Here is an 18,943-nt window from a genome sequence, read left to right as displayed (position 1 = left end):
CCCCTTACCGTACAGGTGTTTTCACTTTGAAACCGTCACCTATATCCGTTTAGGAAGGGGCGGGGGTTTAATTTAACATGCAGCTTGCCCAAGCACAGGGAGGATGTAGATTAGTAGACGGGAAACAAAGGGATGAATAAACGGATACTGCTTGAATTGGAGAAGGTTTGGAAATTATGCAGTAAAGGAAGCAGCACTGGGTGACAGCCCAAAACTGGAGGTTTTGGATAATGGTGAAGTGGACTATTGTCAAGGACCTGGGATGACATTCTCTCACGGGCAGTGCCATGGTTATGATATAAATGTGAGTAAATGCAATTTAGGAGGGAAACCTGAGAGAAAGAAAAGTTGTGAAATAACTGCATGCGTCAAAAAACTGTATATGCGTCAAAAGTACTTATTTCTCCAGACGTGTGCGTGCTAAAGAAAAAACGGCCAGCACCATTTTGGGATTTATATTTGGGCATAGAAGACAGGAATAAAGGAGGGGAATGCAATCCGGGATGATGCTAGCATGGGGAATTACAGTTGTGGGAGAGTTGAAGATGAAGAGTTGTAACTTCCTTAGAGTGGCAATCTCCGTTGAATTGACACTTGTCGGACTTACCCATGCTATAATTGCAAAGCCACCGTCTCGCCCAACCGTCCTCACTCAGGCTGGGTGAGACGGGAGCTCAGAATTGCGCGCTGGCTGCATTGCTGTGGAGTAACTGAGGAGCAGAGGGGTAAGAAACTACCCATTTTATGGCACTAGCTGCCATAAAGGAGGTGTTTGAAGGGACCATTAAAAGTGAGACGGTAAGTTTCAATGGTAAGTGATTCAAACGAGATGGGGTCACATTGGGTTGCACTGGGAAGGGGAGGGCGGTGGGGGTGGTATGTGGTGGGTCCCCTGGGGAGTCACGTGTGTGCGGGATGTCCCGTATGAGATTGGGTCTGGGGTGTTTAGTTACTCTGGAGCTGGAAGTTATTTTTGTTTACTTTAACTCTTTCAGAGTAACATCAGGGTAAAAATGGCAGAACTGTCTAAAGTTAGTAATTTAAATCGCTTTTGTCGATGGTTTTCAGACGAGTGCAGTTGTCCAGAGGAAGTTAGCACCTCTAGGCAATTGCCGGGTAAACCCTTACATGGAAACTACCCAGTAGGATTCCCCACCATATCATTGGGGTACCCCTTATATTGCTATTAAGTGTGGTCTCTCTCTTTTGAGTTCTGTATGTTCCCAGAGGATATTTAACATTCTACAAGGCGTGAAAATAATCACATGATAAATGTACACCTAAAAGTCAAATCCTTGATTTGTTCATAACTATCACTAGACCCACAAGCATTGCAGTTGAATTAGTATCAATATTGCCCAGTGCTATTTAAATACAGGATTTCTAGTAATTCTTTAATTACAGACCTATTCAAAACATCTCACTTTTTGAATGCACATAGGAACAGGATCAGGCCATTCAGCCCTTCGAGCTTGTCCCGCCATTTAATGAGATCATGGCTGATCTGCGGCCTAATGTTGCTTCACTGCGCCAGGATTCCGGGTTAGCGTCCCGGCCTGGGTCACTGTGCGAAGTCTGCACATTCTTCCCGTGTCTGCGAGACTTTCCTCCGGGTGCTCCAGTTTCCTCCCACAAGTCCTGAAAGACGTGCTGTTAGGTGAAGTGGACATTCTGAATTCTCCCTCTGTGTACCCGAACAGGCACCGGAGTGTGGCGACTAGTTTTCACAATAACATCATTGCAGTGTTAATGTAAGTCTACTTGTGACACTAATAAAGATTATTATTATTAAGTCCATATATCTGCCTTTGGCCCCTTAATGTCAAGAGACCTGTTTATAGTCACAGAATAGGACCGTAATTTTGAAATGTTTTCTCCTGAGTTAATAGTAATCTTTATTGTCACAAGTGGGCTTACATTAACATTGCAATGAAGTTACTGTGAAAAGCCCCTAGTCGCCACATTCCGGCGCCAGTTTGGGTACACAGAGAATTCAGAATGTCCTAATGGTACATCTTTCGGGACTTGTGGGAGGAAACCGGAGCACCCGGAGGAAACCCACGCAGACACGGGGAGAACGTGCAGACTCCACACAGACAGTGACCCAAGCCGGGAATCAAACCTGGGACCCTGGAGCTGTGAAGCAACAGTGCTAACCACTGTGCTACCGGAAACGTCTTATCATTGAAGTAAAGTTTCCCAACTGCCCATATTGTTCCATGACAAAGTTCTTGTTTAGGATGCAACTTTCAGAGCAACACTAACTTCTCTTGCCTTGAATCTAAATTTGTGTGTTGATATGCCTTTTGGCATTAGACTGTAGAACCTTTGGAGGATATAGACTGTTATTGTTAATCTTTGTCTATTGAAAGAAAACTGATGTAATCTTTTAATTCACCTGTAAGCTTTTCTAAAAGGAAATTTCATTCCAATTTAGTGAATCTTCACTTTAGCACAAAGAGTAGTTTTGGACAAGTATCAAATAATAATCCCTATTTTGCCACACTTAAACAATTCCATCATCTCAGCCACTCCTTCCTTGCCATACCCATCTGCTTTTGCAATCCCCATCTCATCAATCCCTATCCAACCTCAGAGATGTATCTATTGAGCCAGGACCATTTTGTTATCGGACTCCCCTTACCTGCCATGGTTTTTGTTAATCTCACCACCCGCCATCATCCATTGGCAGCCACCTGTGCATCATGCACTCCAGTCCTCCACAGGCCCAACGGACCTCCCATGTACACCACGCACCACCCACACAATTAACCTACCGCTCCTTAAACTAACCAATCTATTATTATTGATACTCCCAAGCAACTGAATGCTGGGGATGACGACAAAACAAAACAGAATTTCTATGACTGATGGCTTGTGAAAATATATTGAGGTGTGCAGTATTATCAACGAATACTACTTTTTGTGGATCTGTTCTCTCAGCTGATGAGTTTTGAAAAAGCACTCAAATTATCAAACCAAACACTCAAACTAACTCTAAGATTGGAGATTTATTGTTATTCCAAAAGTGTGGTTTAATAATTTGCAATGCAGCAAAGGTGGGTGCATTCTAGAACATTTGGAATCTTGGTTATGTTAGTAGAAACTACTATGCTCCACATTGCCAGATTGTGTTATTCTTTCCTGGTAATTGGTTTGTTTTGAGGCACTTATTTTAAATGCTTATAGACACGATGGGCGTGATCTACCCGAGTGGGGACAGGGTCCCGTAGCTCGCGATTAACCAACATCGAACGCCTGAGGCCGCACTCAGCCCCATTCCTGAACCGAGGAGCTCTACTGACCGGAACTCCTCAGTGCAGGAAGAGACCTCTTGCGCTGCGCCCTCCTCAAGCCCCAACCACGTATAAGGGGATTCTCTGCCCGCCAGACACCTGCACAATGCACCCCAACCCAATCTCTGCTGTGAAAAATGCCATCATGACCGTGCCTGCTGCCTTGGCAGTGCCAAGCTGGCACTCGGGTGGCACTGCCAGGGTGCCAAGCTGATGGTGCCTGGGAGAGACCAGTCGTGCCAGGATGCCAACCTGCCCAGAGGGCAAATATCTGGGGGGCCTCCACGAGTGCCATTCCGTCTTCTCCCCATTTGTGGAGACCAGCACTGAACGGTGCTTGCCCACGATCTCCAAGGTGAAGAAGTTGAATCCCACGCTTTGGATCTCGGGATCGCATGTTAGAGTGAGACTAACTGTCTCGCTCTTAATTTGCAGATTTGCTAGAAAGTGATCCTGCCCACAATGGGCACGATTCACATCGCAGCGTCTCGCAAGAACGTGTTCGGTCTTACGAGGTGTGGCATACCGGAAGCTCTACCCTCCGTGCTGCTTTTCAGCTGCAACACGACCGGTAGATCACGTCCAAAATTATCTACTTTTTTTGCAAAGTTAGAGAAAAGAATCTATTGTGATCTCTCCAATATATTTCAGTAATTCTTTTGGCAGGAATTATAAAATCATATTACTCGTAAAAATTATCCTTCAAATATAATTAAATTTAGAGCAAAATTCCAAAGTATTCATTGCTTGTTTCAGAATGAGTCAGACTACAGTGACAACACAAAAGGATAATGTTTTGCTGGATCACAAAGAAGGCATGAAAGTGCATCAGTCCCAACACAATTTCCAAAACAAACTCACTTGATGAGAAGCAGACACACAGCTTAAAAATGTGGATATCAAAGCTTTCAGAAAAATTCAATATGGTTTCAAATATCCAAGTTAAAAGAAAGTCAGTGCATTTAAAATCCTAAACAAAGGCATTTGAATTTAGTATGTATGTTTACTAAATAGGCATCATATATTTATGGAAGTGATTAAAGAAAGCATTCTTGTATTGATGGAGCAGTTTATCACGTTATCAATGTCTTGCATGAGTTTTTATTCGCTCAAGATGCCACTTGTGTGTTTATTGCTTCAGCAGAATTGGTGGGCTGCTGCCTTGAACTTCTGTAGTCCATGTGGTGTAGGTTCATTCACACTACTGTAACAAAGGGAGTTCCAGGTTTTAAACACAGCAACAGTGAAAGCAGGACTTGATGGGCCGAATGGCCCCCTTCTTCATTGTAAATTCTATGGTTCCAAGTCAGGGTGGTAAGTGACTGAGAACTAGCAAGTGGTAATGTTCCCATGCGTGTGTTGCCCTTGTCCTAGGTGGTAGAGATTGAAAGTGTGGAAGATGCTGTTGATGGAGCCTTGGTGAGTTACGACAGTGCATCTTCAGGAGATATTACAAACTGATGCTACTGTGTGTCAGTGGTGGAGACTGTGATTGTTTGTGATGATGAACAGGGTGCTGATCGAGCAAACTGCTTTGTCGGTGTTGAGCTTCTTGAGTTTTGTTTGAACTCCTCCAGGCAAGTATTACGTCACACTCCTGACTTGTGCTTTGTAGGTGGTGGACGGACTAGGGAGTCGAGAGGTGAGTTACAATTCTACCCTCTGAACTGCTCTTGCCAAAATATTTCTCTGGCTGATCAGTGGTAAGCTCCAGGATGTTGACAGTGGAGGAATTCAGCAATGGTAATGTCATTGAATGTCAACCTTTGATAGATTATTAATCTTTGGAATTCTTTACTGCAAAAAGCAGTGGAGGCTTGGTCGCTGAATATATTCAGGGCTGGGTTAGACAGATTTTTGGTATACAGGGAAGTCAGTCAAGGGTTATGAGGTATGCATGGAAGTGGAGTGAAGACACAAACTGAACGGTCATAATTTTATTGATTGGTGGAGGAGGCTTCAAGGGCCCAATGTCCTATTCCTGCTCCTATTTATGTTTACCATTCAAAGAAAGGCAGGGCCGTTCTTCTGATATCTTGATCACTGTGGAGAAACTAAACCAAAATAATCAAATCAACTTAATGACCCTCAAATGAAGTTACCAGCAAGATTTGATTTTTACTTTAATACAAGAATTAACAGGCAAATTACAGTCAATACAAACTATGAATTACACAAGGAAAAGGTGATATAACAAAGGCTATGGGTGGGATATACCGAGCAACCTATTGTGTGTTTTGCTACTCCTGCAGCAGGCAGCCTACCATTGGCAGGTCCGCTGTTGTGAATGGGGTTTCCCGTTGAATGCACACCTTGCTGCTGGGAAACCCACGGCATGGGAGCATCGTCTGCGGGACCGGACGATTCTGCCAGCCTGAGAAGTCCGAAAGCTCTGGCCTACCTCTCAAGATTACAAGCATTCAGATCACTCCCCACTCAAATGTGGCACCACAGACAGTCTCTGTTTTCCCAACTCTGCCTCCAGAATATCGGAGATCTCACTTTTTTCACTTGATGATTTTGTCCTCCATTCACCTGCAATGATCCCTCCGCTCCATCTGTGTCTCTGGGAGATAATCGTCACCCAAACAGCACACTTTAAATTAAAAAAATTTTTTTTTTAATTTTTAGAGTGCCCAATTCATTTTTTCCAATTAAGGGGCAATTTAGCGTGGCCAATCCATCTACCTTGCACATTTTTGGGTTGTGGGGGTGAAACCCAGGCAAACATGGGGAGAATGTGCAAACTCCACAAGGACAGTGACCCAGAGCCGGGATCGAACCTGGGACCTCGGTGCCACGAGGCTGTAGTGCTAACCACTTGCACCACCGTGCTGCCCAGAAACAGCACACTTCTAAGTAGGTTCGCAACAGTCTTGATGACCGATTCCCCAGAGACTCCATTATCTAACTCCTTTAATTTAAAAAAAAATTTAGAGTACCCAATTATTTTTTTTTCCCAATTAAGGGGCAATTTAGCGTGGCCAATCCACCTAACCTGCACATCTTTAGGTTGTGGGGGTGAAACCGATGCAGACACGGGGAGAACGTGCAAACTCCACAAGGACAGTGACCCAGGGCCAGGATTCGCACCCGGGTCCTCAGCGGCGTAGTCCCAGTGCTAACCACTGCGCCGCCGTGCTGCCCAATCTGACTCCTTTAATAAAGTGCTCTAGGTTGGCTCTGGCAAAATTGAAGCAGAGCTGTAAAATTGTCCAATCACAATCTCTACAGTCCTGTTTAACTGTATAACACACACCACTTTAAGTGCACCTTCTCTGTTCTCCCCTCTGCTGCATCTCACCTCTATTCTTTACAGCAGGACGGTGTCTATAAGCTACATGGCTTTCGTATGTTAACTTCCTATTGGTGCTGTTTCCTAGTGACCAGTATTTTTTATTATCCAAGAAAGATACAATTGACTCAAATTATTTCTGTCTTTTTAAAACATTTAGAACAATTACAGATTCCACAGACATTTTAGAAATTATAAATGTTTCACGGTCAAATAAAAAACTTGGCCAGCATCCTTAGAAAAAAATAAAGAATATCTGCTCGTTATCTTGTTTCCTGTGGAGCCTTGCTGTGTGTAAATTGGTTGGGAAATTGATATTATAGCAGTAACTATATTTGGAAGTACTTGAGCAGTTAGTTGGAGGACATGATGCAGTATGGTGTCTCAATAGCAGGTGAAACAATATCATGAGGTTGAGGATCTTTTTTTAAAAAAATTAAAATAAAATTTTTTGAATTTCGAGAACCTAATTAATTTTTTCCAATTAAGGGGCAATTTGGCGTGGCCAATCCACCTCCCCTGCACATCTTTTGGGTTGTGGGGGCAAATACCACGCAAACACGGGGCGAATGTGCAAACTCGACACGGACAGTGACCCAGAGCCGGGATCGAACCTGGGATCTTGGCGCCGTGAGGCATCGGGGCTAGGTTGAAGATCTTGACCAATTTTGTAGGACATAACAAACCTATGGGTTTGAACAAGCACTGGGGTGCTCAGTATATGTGGAAAAAATATACTGCTGCATTTAGGGTTCATTGTCGTGGAGTGGCAGGCAGGCAGTGACAACAACAACTTGCATTTATATTCCACCTTTTGATGTAGAAAAATGTCCCGAGACATTTCACAACAGATGGAAAGGGAAAAAGCATCTGTTGAGCCAGAGAAGGAGGTACTCGGAAGGGCGAAATAAAGTTTGATCAAAGTAGTAGGTCTCAAGGAAGATCTTAAGGAGGTGAGATGTTCAGCCAGGAACTTTCATGATGTGAACCCGCTCTTTGGGGCACAGCCTGAGGTGAAGAAGGTGGCTGTTTTGGCTGAATTTAACTGGAGGAAATGTTACTTAGCTCGGGTATCAAGTTGGGCAGGATCATAGAATTTACAATGCAGAAGGAGGCCATTCGGCCCATCAAGTCAGCACCGGCCTTTGGAAACAGCACTCCACCCAAGCCCACACTGTAACCCAGTAACCCCACCCAATCTTTTAGACACTTAAGGGCAATTTAGCATAGCCAATTCACCTAACCCGCACATCTTTGGACTATGGGACGAAACTGAGCCACCCGGAGGAAACCCACGCAGACATGGGAGAACGTGCAGACTCCGCACAGACAGTGACCCAAGCCGGGATCTTGGGGAGAGAGCAGCATCAGCCTTTCCGATCAATGCAACAGTGATGGGCATGTAGAGTTGAGCCACAACTGCTGAATCCATTATTTGGTGTGTGGATGCTTTTGAAAATTAATCAATCGAATCTGATTCTGCAATGGCCATAATGCCAGGGATTACTGATGTAATTGCATCACTGAGCATATTTAATATAATTATGGTAGCCCTACTAATTCGTCCTAACAGTTTCAAACGTGTAAAAGGATGAAAATATGTTATAAAGCCCTTGATCTGCTTCTACCTTGTACCTCAAGCAACTGCATGTCATATTTTATGGCAATGGAATGAAACTTCATGGAAATGAAGAATTTATCTGAATTATGATGGTATGTCTTTGGATGATGCACTGTGAGGTATTCATCTGTTAAACCCCTGTTTATGGAGCCTGATGTTTGCATTTACTATCATGTCCTTTTACTCAAAGGAACACTGTGAATGATGCAACTTTTAGATTTGAACAATAAGCACTTTTTTATATTTTAATTTTTCAACCTTGTCTTCTCCTTTTCCCGAATCCCACCTCCATCAAAAATGACCAACTCTTGCTATTGTAATTTACGTAGAACAGGATCAAGCCATTCAGCCCCTTAAGCCAGTCTCGCCATTAAATGAGACCATGGCTGATCTGCGACCTAACTCCATATACCCGACTTTAGCCCATATCCCTTAATACCTTTGCTTAACAAAAATCTATCTATCTCAGATTTAAAATTAACTGTTCCTGATTCAATTGCTGTTTGTGGGAGAAGGTTCCAAACCTCTACCACACTTTGAGTGAAGAAGTGCTTCCTAACATCTACCCTGAACTGTCCAGCCCCTACTTTTTAGACTGCCCCCTAGTTTTAGAATCTCCAACCGGTGAAAATAGTTTCTTTCTCGACCCTGTCATTCCCTGTTATTATTATCTTGAATACTTCGATCAGATCACCCTTAACCTTCTAAATTCTATTGAAAACAGGTCTAATTTGAGTAATTTCTCCTCGTAACTTAACCCCGCAATTCAGGTATAAACCTATGTTGCAATCCAGCACGGTAGCACAAGTGGATAGCACTGTGGCTTCACAGCTCCAGGGTTCTATATTAAATTCTCCGCTGGGTCACTGTCTGTGCGGAGTCTGCACATTCGCCCCCTGTCTGCGTGGGTTTCCTCCGGGTGCTCCAGTTTCCACCCACAGTCCAAAGACGTGCAGGTTAGGTGGATTGGCCGTGATAAATTGCCCTTCGTGACCAAAAAGGTTAGGTGGGGTTATTGGGTTACGGGAATAGGGTGGAGGTGAGGGCTTGAGTGGGTTGGTGCAGACTCGATGGGCCGAATGGCCTCCATGTTCTTGTTCTATGTTCCCTCCAAGGCCAAAATATCCTTCCTACGGTGTGGTGCTCAGATCTGCTCACAGTGACTCCAAGTGGGGTCTAACCAGGGTTTTGTATAGCTGCAGCATAACCCCTGTGCCTTACACTCCCAATACTCTAGGTAAAACGACTAGCATTCTATTAACCTTTTTGATTATTTTATGCACTTGTTCCTGGCATTTGAAGGATCTATGCACCTGAAGCCCCAATCCAGTGGACATCCACTGTAACTAACTTCTTTCCATTTTGAAATGCTCTATCTTTTTTGGTCCAAAATGGATAACCTCCCATTGAATTCTATCTGTCACAATTTTGCCCATTCACCTGGTCTGTCAATATCTCCTTGCAATTTTATCCTTGCAACCCATCCAGGCTTTCTGCAATGCAACCTAACTTTGGATCATCAGCAAATTTGGATATATGACTTTCTATGCAATCATCCATGTGATTGATGAATAGTGTGAATAATTGAGGCCCCAACACAAATCCTTGTTGTACACTAATGGTCACTTCCTGCCATTTCGAGTAATTACCCATTTTCCCACTCTCTGTCACCCACCACTCAACCAATTTCCTATCCATGTCAACAATTTGCCCTCCACTCCGTAGGCTTCCACCTTCGTTAACAGTCTCTTATGTCTGACTTTGTCAAGTGCCTTCTGGAAGTCCATATAAATAACATCCATAGATATTCCCCTGTCCACTACCATAGTCATGTCTTCAAAAAAAAATCAATAACATTAGTCAGGCATGATCTTCCTTTTGGTGTCTGTAAAACTTCATACACTTTGACCAGTTTATTGCTCAAATGTTTTACCCAGATGTCTTCATTGACGAGGCAAACAAAGGACAACACCAGTATAGAATTCAACCAAATTTATTTAACACAGTAACAATAACCCTTAAATTATCCCCAAAGCATTCACTAAAAGGTCCCAAGGTTCCTAATACCACCCAAGCCGATGGACTCAGTCATGCCACAGGTCCAATTCTGAGTCTCACGTTCCTCAGTATCTTCGTCGCAAAGGAGAGTCTTGCTAGGTGCTACCTTCCGTCTGGTCAATCTTCCAAATCTTCATGGTCACCTCCACGCCGAATCTTCTCTCGGGTGTGTCCTGGAGGGGATCTACCTTCATTCCCTTTGCGCCTTTCCAGAAACTTCCCTGACCCTCAGCCAATAAGGTCCCGGGAGGGGGATCACAATACCCAATGGAATTGGTGATGATCACTCAGTGGGACACCAAGGACCCGCTCCTAGGTGTCCATCCCCGGTGGTGTTTGCACGTAACCTGTTGCTATATAAGATAACGGCGGGAACTCTGGGTGCCAGAAAGTCTGGCTCGATTTGGGCACCCAAAACAAATAAATGCATATGAATGGAGCCGATTATCTCCTTGTGGGTGATGGATGAGGCAGACCCATGGTAGTTTGTGCTTCGTGTATTTGAAATTTTGGTCAAGTCGAATTCCCATCCAACTGCGTGGAGTTGACAGCAGTTTGATGTAAAATGTCCAATTCTTAATTTAGAGTGTCCAATTTTATCAGGCTTAAAATCCAGGGCGTTTCAGATCATCACACCTTCATTTAAAAAAAAAAAAAAAAAATTTTAATGCATTTTTTTCAAACTTGTATGAAAGTAGGTTACAGCAAATAAAATCCCCGGGAAACATTCTTCCCAACAATCAACTCTACAGTTTGTACAGATTTTTCTCCTTTTTCACCCCCCCCCAACCCCCACCCCCCTGCGATGAACAGCCCCTCAAACACGGTCACAAACATCCCCCACCTTTTCTCAAACGTCTCTGCTGAGCCCCTTAACTCATACTTTATCTTCTCTAACCACAGGAAGTCATCTTCTCTAACCGCAGGAAGTCATACAGGGATTAAAGGTTATGGTGTTCGGGCCGGAAAGTGGAGCTGAGTCCAGAAAAGATCAGCCATGATCTCATTGAATGGTGGAGCAGGCTCGAGGGGCCAGATGGCCGACTCCTGCTCCTAGTTCTTATGTTCTTATGTCACCCACCCATGCTGCTACCCCCGGTGGCGATGCCGACTGCCACTCCAGCAAAATCCGTCACCGTGCAATCAGAGAGGCGAAGGCCATGACATCGGCCTTCCTCCTCTCCATGAGCTCCGGCTTCTCTGAAACCCCAAATATCGCCACCAAAGGGTCCAGGCCCACTCCCTCCTCCACTATCCTGGCTAAGACCGCGAACACCCCCGCCCAGAATCTTCCCAATTTTTCACAACCCCTAAACATGTGCGCATGAGTCGCTGGCCCTCACCCACACCTCTCACACTCATCTGCTACCCCCTGAAAGAACCCACTCATTCTCGCCCGAGTCATATGCACCCTGTGCACCACCTTAAACTGTATCAGGCTCATCCTTGCACAAGAGGAGGTCCTGTTTACCCTTCGCAGTGCCTCACTGCATACTCCCCAATTGATCTCCATTCCCAACTCCGCTTCCCATTTCTCCTTGATCTTCACCACCCGCTCACCTCCCTGCTCCCCCCAGCCACTTATATATATCCCCAATTCTTCCCTCCCCTTCCACATCCGGAAGCAGCAGTCGCTCCAGCAGGGTGTATCCCGGCAATCTAGGGAACCCCTTCCAGACCTTTCATGCAAAGTCCCTAACCTGCAGATACCTGAACTCACTACCCCTCGGCAGCTCTACCCTCTCCCTTAGCTCCTCCAGACTGACAAACTCTTCCTCCAAATACAAATCCCTCACCAGCCCCACCTCCCTCCACCTCCTGTATACACTATCCATCCCCACCTGGCTCAAACCCATGATTCTCGCACAGCGGTGTTAGCACCTACATCCCTTCCACCCTAAAATGCCTCCTCAGCTGATTCCATATCTTCACCGTGGACTGCACCACTGGGCTCCCTGAATACCTACTCGGAGCCACTGGCAATGCTGCCGTCACCAGAGCCCTCAGACTAGACCCCTTACAAGATTCCCCCTCCACCCTAACCCACTTTGCACCTTCTTCTTCCCACCACCGCCGCACCTTGTCCACATTCGCCGCCCAATAATAATGAAGCAAGTTTGGCAACGCCAACATTCCATGCTGCCTCTGCCTCCTCCCCACCCTTGGCACCTGCCCCGCCCATACAAAGTCAGAGACGATTGTGTCCACTTTCTGAAAAAAGGCCTTTGGTATAAAGATCGGGAGAGCCTGAAAGATAAACATGAACCTCAGCAGAATATTCATTTTCACCACTTGGACCCTCCCCGCCAACGTTAAGTGCAGTGTATCCCACCTCTTATGATCCTCCCTGGCCTCCTCCACCAGCTTTGTTAAGTTCTACTTATGGAGCCCCGTCCATTCCCTCGCCACCTGAATCCCCAAGTACCTAAACCTATCCCTCACTACCGTAAATGGCATCCTGCCTAAACTAGCCCGCTGTTCCAGCTTATTTCACCACACCTTCATGAATCCATGCTGCTTATCCCTGATCGATCAAAATGTTTCGAGGTGTTCAGTTCCCTCCATCCCTGATTATAGACTCCAGCAATTTCCCCACCACAAATGTTGGACTAACTGGTCTGTAATTCCCTGGTTTCAACCTTCTTAAAAAGTGGAGTGACATGTGCAGTTTTCCAATCTCGAAGGTCTACTCCTGAATCTAGGGAATTTTGAAAGATTATAGTTTGGGAATCTACTTTAACACCCTGGGATGGAAATCATCAGGTCCTGGGCATTTATTACTCTTTAGTTCCTTTAATTTCCTAGTTACTGATGCTGTACGTACGTTAATTGTATTAAGTCCCTGTCCTCTATAGTCGTCAAATCATAGACATGTTGTCAGGTCCTTCCATTCTGCAATCATTGGGACAAATGTTAGATTGCCAAATTTCAAACAATCACAGATACCGCGATGAAATATGAACAATCCCAGCCGCTTGTGAGACTCTCATCCTTTTATTAAAAACAAACAGGACTGAGACCAGCCGATTCATCTTCCTGTCTCACCGTGGACAATAGAGACATCAAAACTCAATGAGCGTTAGACGAATATGAAATGAACTTCATCGGCCTTTCATTGTATTGTGGTGGTCGCTCAACTCAAAATGTGAAAAGCTACAACACGGGATGTGTATTGGCCCAGTCCACTACCTTATTTGGGAAAAGGCCTGGGACTTGTACAGGTCACGTGGTTAAGGTGACCGCGTTTATACTTGCTTTTAAAAGAAACACCATGAGAGATTCCACGTGGATGATCATCTGAAAAGCCGAGGGATCAGCTGCAAGACAATGCCACCAAGGTATAACAGCTATACCTTGAAGGAGAGCAAAGGAATCTACCCACCCAACCTCTTCCACTAATGCAATAGTGTCAACATGAATGGATTCACATCTGGAATACGGTGTTACAGTATTGGTCTCCTTATTTGAGAAAAATGTAAGTGCATTTGAAGTCAATACCAGGAATGTGCAGATTGCCTTTTGAGGAAAGTTTGGACTGGGTTAGGCTTCTATCCACTTTTAGTTTAGAAGAGTAAAAGATCCCTTGATTGGAACCGTTAAAATCCTGAGTGGTTGTGAAGTTTCCTCTTGTGGGAGAATCTAGAACTGGGGCTCACTGTTTAAAAATATGGGTCGCTCATTTAAGACAGAGACGAGCGGCACGGTGGCGCAGTGGTTAGCACTGCTGCCCCTCGGCGAGGACCCGGGTTCGATTCCGGCCCCGGGTCACTGTCCGTGTGGAGTTTGCACTTTCTCCCCATGTCTGCGCGGGTCTCACCCCTACAACCCAAAGATGTGCTGGGTAGGTCGATTGGCCACGCTAAATTGCCCCTTAATTGGAAAAGAAAATAATTGGGTACTTTAAATTTATTTTTAAAAAGATGGAGGAGAATTCTTTTCACTCAGGGCCGTGAGTCTTTGGACCTTCCTCAAATGGCAGTGGAAGCAGAGTTTTAGAATATTTTTAAGGTACATAGATTACTGATTAACAAGGGGGTGAAAGGTTAACAAGGGGGGTGAAAGGTTATCAGGCGTAGACAGGAATATGAGGTGATGTTATAATCCGATCAGTTATTCATAAACATAATTCATATATATAATTCATAAACATATTTCATGTGTTTGCAGGTATGTAGTATGTTTTTGCTTAGCTTGGCATGTGTTTGTAGCCTGGGCTATAAAATCAGATTTATATCCATTATTCAGATGCTAAGATTCAAACTGAATCTCTTTTCTCCTCAAGAGCCGGGATCGAACCTGGGACCTCAGTGCCGTGAGGCAACAGGGCTCACCCACTGCACCACCGTGCTGCCCCTTGATTGAATAATTTAATGAACACAATGTCCCTTGCGCTTTGTGCAAGTGCCTCCTTTACTTTGCATCAATTATTACAGCTCAAGCTGACCACTATTGTCTGTTTGGTCATAGCATCTGCGGTTATGACAATTTAATGTTGGATTGTGACTAGGGGTTGGCTGCAGTTTGCTATTACTTGTGCTTTCCTGCTTTCCACCAGAAATACTCACAGGTGACACATCTAAATACACTTTAAGGTGATATTTATAGTGATGAAAACTTCATTCTGATTTTTCAAGTTATTTTGCAATGTTTTGAGTATGTTTTCTTTCTCTATCTCTGTGTGACTGTATTAAAAGGTATGGGCTCGATCGAACGGCCAACTTGGTGACGTGACGAGGCCGCAAAATCTCGCGAGAGGCCTCCTTGGGGCTCTTCGCGAGATCTCATGAGACGTCACGATCGGGATCTTGCCCTCGTTGGGCTGGATACAGATCTGCATGATTAAGTGAGCAGTTAGCTTCACTGAAATAAGTCGGCGTCGGAGTATCCCAAGGCCCGGGATCGAGCGCCCAAGCCTGTGGAGTTTATCACCAGAAACGTGGACCAGGCACAACGTCACTTGGGTGGGGGAGGGAGGGTCTCCCAGGCGGCCCCCGGGTGGCTGGGCTTTGGGCAGGGTGGTACTCTGGCACCCCCAATGCCACCAGGGCACTCTGGTACTGCCACCCGGGTGCCCTGGTGATGCTACCCTGGCACTGCCAGTGTGCCCAGGTGGCACGCCAGACTGGCAGAGCCCAGGTTGCCCATGCCGAGGATCGGGCCCAGGGATGCCCTGCGCTTATGAGGTGGGGTGAGCGGGGCTTGAGGACCACTAATTGGTAAGTTGGGTTGTGTCTGATCCGAAGGCCGCGGTGGGGGTTCGAGAACGTAAGTGCGTCCTCGGCGGGATCCCAGAAATAAACAAAGTTTTGGTTTGAGAGCGGGGTCATTGTCAGTGCTGCAGTCTCCGAGAAACACCCAACTACTCGCGCCCAAAACGGGACTCTTTTTTCGTTAAACCTATACCCTATATCTTTGTGATGTTTTCCTATGTTTACATTTTGTATTCTTGCCAATCAGTACATTTTTCTTTTAATTTTCTAATTCAAGATGGTGTTGCTTGAAAATAAATAATCGACTTTCACTTTTTTAATGCAAATGGCAGAGGAACTGGCTGGAGCTCATTAAACAGGTAGGTAACCTCGCAGAAAGTTATTGTTTTAGTGCGGTCCAAGGGATGATTGTCCTTCTCTACTTCTGCGCAAGTGGCTAATTGACATCAATGTGTGCTGAGTCAGGAGCACTGCTCGATCGATACAGTTTTGTGGGGGTCAACAAACATCCTTTTCATAACTGGCAGTTTCAAAACAGTTTTTTTTTTTAGGGCTTCTTGAAGCAACCAGCATTCACCTCATCTCCTTGTGCAGGACGATGAAGTGCAGCCATCGAGCTACTTTGGCTCAGGGGGTGGCACAACATCAGAGCTTTCCGGCCTCCATTGCCAAGGGAACGTTGGCATGTAATATTATGCTGATCGATGTCTGTAATCTACTGGATTCAATGTCGGATTGGGCAGCTAGCTGCCTGCTGAAGTAGATAGAGTTTGGGTCAGTTGGCTGCTTCAAGGTCTGATTGGGAAGAACTTGGCATCGAGAAACAGACCAAGCTGGAGGAGAATTGGAGCCTTGATAGACATCAATTCAGATGAGACGCTGAGAAGCAGTGAACCGATGCTTTAATGAGATAAATATGTGCCGACCTGTAGCTCCTCCCGCACTGCAGGGCTGACCCAGGTCAACAGGCTTTATACCTCCACAGCTGGGCGGAGCCAACAGCAGCACCAATAATAACATTCCAACAGTACAACAGCAACAACCAATAACAGAACAGCAATAACAATAAGTATGTACAACAGTAGAGATAAAGATACTAATAGAACATTAGAACAATAGTGAACATATATACAACAGCCGTATGCAGGCTCACCACATTCACCCCCCCGTTAAAAAAAAGTCCGGCGGGTGTGAAAGGGACTCGCAAGTTCAGTCTCACAGGAGGATGAATTGTTCGTGGGGAACACCTCAGCTCCGGCTGCGGCGTGGACACTGGCGTCGAACCCTTCGGCTCCGGGAGCACATCGTCCGCACAACAGGGTCCCAGATAGGGTGACGACGCAGAGGCAGGGCTAAAGGACCCTGTGGTATATGTTGGTGAAGGTGTGGGTGGGGAGTGGCTGGGAGGGGCGCGGGGGTACCCGCGGGAGCCAGGTCCCGGAGGAAAACTGTGTCCTGTCGTCCATCGCGGTGTGCCACATACGCGTACTGAGGGTTCACGTGGAGAAGCTGAACCCGCCCGACCAGGGGATCGGCCTTATGGCTCCTCGCGTGTTTCCGTAGGAGGACCGGCCCAGGTTTTGTTAACCAGGCCGAGAGCGAGACCCCAGAGATCGACGTCCTGGGAAAGACAAATAGACGGTTGTGAGGGGTCTCGTTTGTGGCAGTACACATAAGCGACCGGATGGAGTGGAGCGCGTCAGGGAGGACCTCTTGCCAGTGGGAGACTGGGAGACTTCTAGACCGTAGGGTCAGAAGGACGGCCTTCCAGGCCGTAGCATTCTCCGTCTCCACCTGCCCGTTCCCCCGGGGGTTGTAGCTGGTAGTCCTGCTCGAGGCGACGCCCTTACTGAACAGGTCCTGACGCAGCTCTTCACTCATAAAAGAGGAGCCCCGATCTCTATGTATATAGGCGGGGAAACCAAACAGGGAGAAAATGCTGCGCAGGGCCTTGATGACAGTGGCAGAGGACATATCAGGACAAGGGATTGCAAACGGGAAGCGGGAGTACTCATCAACAACGTTGAGAAAGTACACATTACGGTCAGTGGAGGGGAGTGGCCCTTTGAAGTCCACGCTGAGGCATTCAAAAGGGTGGGAGGTCTTCACCAGATGAGCCTTGTCCGGCCGATAGAAGTGCGGCTTGCACTCTGCACAGATTTGCCAATCGCTGGTCACAGCCCTGACATCGTCAGTGGAGTCAGGCAGGTTGCGGGCCTTGACGAAATGAAGAAGCCGGGTGACAGAGGTCGTTGTGGATGGCCTGTAGCCAGACTGTTTGCGCGCTGACGCATATATTGCGGGACAGGGCATCTGGGGGCTCGTTGAACTTCCCAGGGTGATACAAGATGCCGTAGTTATAGGTGGAGAGTTCGATTCTCCACCGCAAAATCTTGTCGTTCTTAATCTTGCCCCGCTGCGTGTTATTAAACATGAAGGCAACCGACCGTTGGTCTGTGAGGTGAGTGAATCTCCTGCTGGCCAGGTAATGCCTCCAGTGTCGCACAGCTTCCACAATGGCTTGTGCCTCCTACTCTATGGAGGAGTGTCGAATCTCGGAGGCATGGAGGATACGGGAGGCGACAGGCCTTCCTGCCTGGTTGAGGGTATCGGCCAGGGCAAAGTCAGACGCATCGCTCTCCACCTGGAATGGAAGGGATTCATCCACAGCGTGCATCGTGGCCTTGGCAATGTCGGCTCTGGTGCGGTTGAAAGCCAAGCGGGCCTCAGCCGTCAGGGGAAAAATGGTGGACTTAATGAGTGGGCGGGTCTTGTCCGCGTAGTTGGGGACCCACTGGGCATAATACGAGAAAAACCCCAGACATCGTTTCAGGGCCTTGGGCAGTGGGGAAGGGGGAGCTGGAGAAGGGGGCGCATGCAGTCGGGGTCGGGCCCTAGGACACCGTTTTCCACGACATAGCTGAGGATGGCTAGCCGGGTTGTGCGGAAAACGCATTTCTCCTTAGTGTAGGTTAAATGAAGGAGTCGGGCGGTGCGGAGGAATTTGTCTAGGTTCGCGTCATGGTCCTGCAGGTCATGGCCGCAGATGGTGACATTATCCAAGTACGGGAACGTGGCCCGCAGTCCGTACTGGTCCACCATTCGGTCCATTGTTCGTTCGAAGACCGAAACCCCGTTGGTGACGCCGAAGGGGACCCTGAGGAAATGGAAGAGGCGGCCATCTGCCTCGAAGGCAGCGTACTGGCTGTTTTCTGGCCGGATAAGGAGCTGGTGGTACGCGGACTTCAAGTCTTCCGTAGAGAAGACTCGATACTGCGCAATCTGATTGACCATATCAGATATGCGTGGGACGGGGTGCGTGTACGGTTGATCGTCTGACTGTAGTCGACTACAATCCGGTTCTTTTCCCCGGTCCTGTCGACCACCACTTGCGCTCTCCAGGGGCTGTTGCTGGCCTCGATGATCCCTTCCTCCAGGAGCCGCTGAACCTCTGACCTGATGA

Source organism: Scyliorhinus torazame, chromosome 10 (assembly GCF_047496885.1).
Source record: "Scyliorhinus torazame isolate Kashiwa2021f chromosome 10, sScyTor2.1, whole genome shotgun sequence".
NCBI classification, from domain to species: Eukaryota; Metazoa; Chordata; class Chondrichthyes; order Carcharhiniformes; family Scyliorhinidae; genus Scyliorhinus; species Scyliorhinus torazame.
This window is presented reverse-complemented; position numbering follows the sequence as displayed.